Source organism: Chrysochloris asiatica, unplaced genomic scaffold, assembly GCF_000296735.1.
Source record: "Chrysochloris asiatica unplaced genomic scaffold, ChrAsi1.0 scaffold00163, whole genome shotgun sequence".
NCBI classification, from domain to species: domain Eukaryota; kingdom Metazoa; phylum Chordata; class Mammalia; order Afrosoricida; family Chrysochloridae; genus Chrysochloris; species Chrysochloris asiatica.
Genome location: NW_006408681.1, coordinates 3180526 through 3184681, shown reverse-complemented (window position 1 = coordinate 3184681; position 4156 = coordinate 3180526).

Here is a 4156-nt window from a genome sequence, read left to right as displayed (position 1 = left end):
GCAGGGTCAAACCAAATGATTTTGTGGGCTTATATAGCCTGTAGCCCAGATGTTGCCCATCCTGATATACAGTGACTATGAGCCAGAACCTGTTTGATAGTACTTAACAACAACAGCAAGGGCATCTCATAATTAATGTGGTCTTTCACTCATGTATTAAGTTTAAATAATAGTTTAAAGAATATTTAGAATATTCTGTGGTAGATTAGAATGATGCTTTTATTGATTATAAATTAGAAAGCATACACTAAAAACACCCCATGATGTACAGTACAACTCTATTTCACTAATTGTCTTAAAGGTCTTTCTGCTTGTTAAAGCTGATCAAATCCTTTCTAGAGTTCAAAATTCACCTTAGTACCCATCTTATTCATTAATTCCCTGGTTTCTTCTACCCATCCTACAAATGTTTACTCCACCGTTTTCAATTTCAATTATTCTGAATTACAGCTCAAAGTCTCCATTTCAATATTTTCTTGCCAAACTTAATCTTTACTTTCAATTCCATTTTCTGCTTATCAAACTCATCTAGAAAAATTGCAGCTCTGGTCAAACCTGTTTTCTCTGTGTTTGTACCTGAAAAGTCAAATATTGCTTTACCTAACTGGGTAGATTGAAACTACTTTTAATTTATGACCAATAACCGCAGTAGGTCTTCTAAACCCAGAGGCAATCCTGCTTTGTTTGGCTAGCTACATTTTCACCTTCTGGAAGGACATTGTTAAACCTCAATATTCCTCCAATCTCTGAATCTCTTAATGAACACATGTACACTTTTACACACTCAAATTAACTGAGAGAATCAAATGAGAGACCACTCAAATTTTAAACATCAATGTAACAATCATATCTGCACCTTCTGTCTTTTTCGTTTACTTCTTTCTAGTATTCCATGGAAGGTCACTTCTACTGAAGACCAACTACTTTTCATGTAGTCTCAAACCAATTCCCTCTTGCCATCACAAAGATGTTGATTGTTTCCTTGAGCTTCTAACTTTCCAACTTTTCCAATGTCTGTACTATTCATCCTATCAGCGTTTAAATTGCTCATATTTCTCTTAGCTTTAAAAGCTAAGAAAAAAAAAAAAATAAAAGAAACCCATCCTAAGACCTCATTTTCTCCTCTAGCTATAGATAAATATATCTCTTTTTTTAAAATCCCTTCACTATTCTCAAGTATTCAAAAGAATTCTCCATAATAGCTGCTTCTTCTATCCCATCTGTCAGTTACCTTTCAATCCACTTCAATTTGATTTTATAATTTACTCAACTAGCATATTTTTATTAAACTCACCAATAATATCATGTTACTAAATTCAAGAGAAATGTTTAACTTCCCACCTTGCTTAACCCTTCACGTGCACCAGAAATTCTCAAAAGCCAGCATGCATAAGAATTAAAACATAGAATTGCTAGGGTCCAACCTGAGCATATCTGATCAGTAGATCTGTAGTGAGCCCCATCTGCAAATCTATCAATCTCCCAAAGGTGCTGATGTTGTTGATCTTGGGATCACATTTTGAGAATAAGGAAGGCCAGAGAAAAAGCAACGCATTTGAAATACCATGTTGGTAAGATTATTGTAAGTACCATGGACTTCCAGAAGCACAAACAAACCTGTCTTGGAAGAAGTACAGTCAGAATGCTCCTTAGAAGCAAAATTGGCAAGACTTTGTTTCGCATAATTTGGGTATGTTATCAGGAGGAACCAGTCCCTGGAGAAAGAGACCATGTCTGGTAAATAGCAAGTCAGTGAAAACAAAGGACGATCCTCTGCAAGTGGATTGGCAAAATGGCTGCAACAATGGACTCAATCACAACAACTGTGAATATGGTGCAGGACCAGGTAGGGTTTTGTTCTATAGAACACAGGGTTGATATGCACCAGAAGTACTTCCATGGCACCTAAGAACAACAACTCTAAACCACTCCCTACCTAAAATTCTTTCTTCCTTGTATATTCTTGACACCAACCGTATCATGATTTTTCTCAAGACCCTCTATAGCTTCTCAGCTTTCTCTTCAATTTCTATCCTTTCCCCATTCTAAAATGTTGATGAGCCTCAGGCTTTGGTCCTAGATTTCCTTCCCTTCAAATACTATATAACACTCTTTCCTACAGTGACCCCTTTATAATCAGGACTTGAAATACTATCCAAAAGCCAATGACATCTCTCTTAGTTATCTAGTGCTGCTATAACAGAAATGCCACAGTGATGGCTTTAGCAAACAGAAATTTATTCTCTTATAGATTAGGAAGTTAGATATCCAAATTTAGAGTGCTGGCTATGAATAAAAATCTGTGACTCCTTTCCACATCTATAGGCCCAGCATTCTTTGGAGATCCCTGTGTGTCTTGGCACCAATCTTTCCCTGGATCTAGGAGATTCACAGTACAAGGACTCCAAGTCCAAAGGATACATGCCATTCCCAGTTCTTTCTTGATGGCGGTAAATTCCTCTAAACTCTGCTTGCCATTTAATCTCTTTTGTATCTCAAAAGAGACTTCTTCAAAATCTAACCTTATCCTATAGATTGCATCTGGCCTCATTAGCATCATTGTTGTTGTTAAGTGCTGTCCAGTTGGTTCTGACCCATAGAGGCCATATGTAGGGTTTTCAAAGAGCAGCTAGTGAGCTTGAACCACTGACTTTTCAGTTCAAATAGACTTTGCAGTCCAGCGCGTTAACCCACAGCACCATACCAGGACTCCCATTAACATCATAGAAGTGAGGCTTTACAACACATAGGAAACTTATGTCACATTAATGTTTATTACATCAGATCACATAACAGAATGATACGGTGTATCATACTAAATCCCATCACAAAGATGACTGCAACATCTTACTGCTAAACCACTGAGAATCCTAGCCCAGTCAAGTTGACACAAAATCTTAACTATAACAACATTCTAATTTATACCTCCAACTCAGGTTTCTTTTCTGGGCTCCAATTCAATAACCCAACTTGCCTCCTTGACATACTTTAATGTCCCAGATTCAACATACTGAACATTGAATTAATCTTCTCCTTTAACCTGGTTACTTTTGTTATGGTTTAGTGATATCAAGTCAGTTTTGACTTGTATCAGCCCTCCTGGTGTGGCGTTGTGAGTTAATGTACTGGACGGCAAAGTTGGTTTGAATCTCAAGGCTGGTGATTCAAGCTCACCAGCTGCTCCTTGGAAACCCTATACAGGGTCTCTATGGGTCAGAACCGACTCAACGGCACTTAACAACAACAATCTCCACAAATGACGAGATCATCCATTCATCTTATAGGTCTGTTATCTAGAAATGATTCCCTTCTTTTCCTTACCAAGTCTCAGTGATATTGTCTCACATCTTCCAAATCTGTCCACTTTGCTCCATCTTCAATAACAACTAGCAACAGCTTCTAGTCAACATTACCACCATCTCTTACCATAACTCTTTAGTGGTTATGTGCTTCCTCTGAGGAAATCAAATCAGGTCATGCTTATGCTGAAAATCATTCAAAGGTTCTCTAACTCTGTTAACATTAAAATAAGTAAATACATTCCATAACCTAGCATAGTGGCTATGAGTTGGGCTGCTAACCTCAAGGTCAGCAGTTCAAAACTACCAGCTGGTCCAAGAAAGAAAGATGAGGCTTCTTGTGCCTGTAAAGATTTACAGCCTCAGAAACCCTATTCATGGTCTCTATTAGTCTGAATTGACTCCAAGGCACATAACTACCCAAGCAGCAAACCAACCTCTGCCTATCCCTCCTGAATCCTTTTAGGTAATATGCTATTTTCAATTCCCCTTACACAAAAATTTTCATGAGGAAAGTACCATGTTATTTTGTTCTCCATCTTATTTCCAGTACCTACAAAAATATCTGACATCTGAGTCTGGTTGTGGCGCTGTAGGTTAATGCGCTGCACTGCAAAATTGGTTTGATCCACAAGATCAGAGGTTCAAGCTCATCAGCTGCTTCTTGAAAACCCTATGCAGGGTCGCTATGGGTTGGAACTGATTAGATGGCACACAACAACAAGTTGATGCCAAATAATGGTTAAGTGATTTATTAGGAACTAAATGACTTCCTCCAGAGCTACCCAGCTATAAGCACCATTTAATAGCTTCTTGGTACAGAAGAAAAGTGCAAATTAAAGATAAATAAATAAATA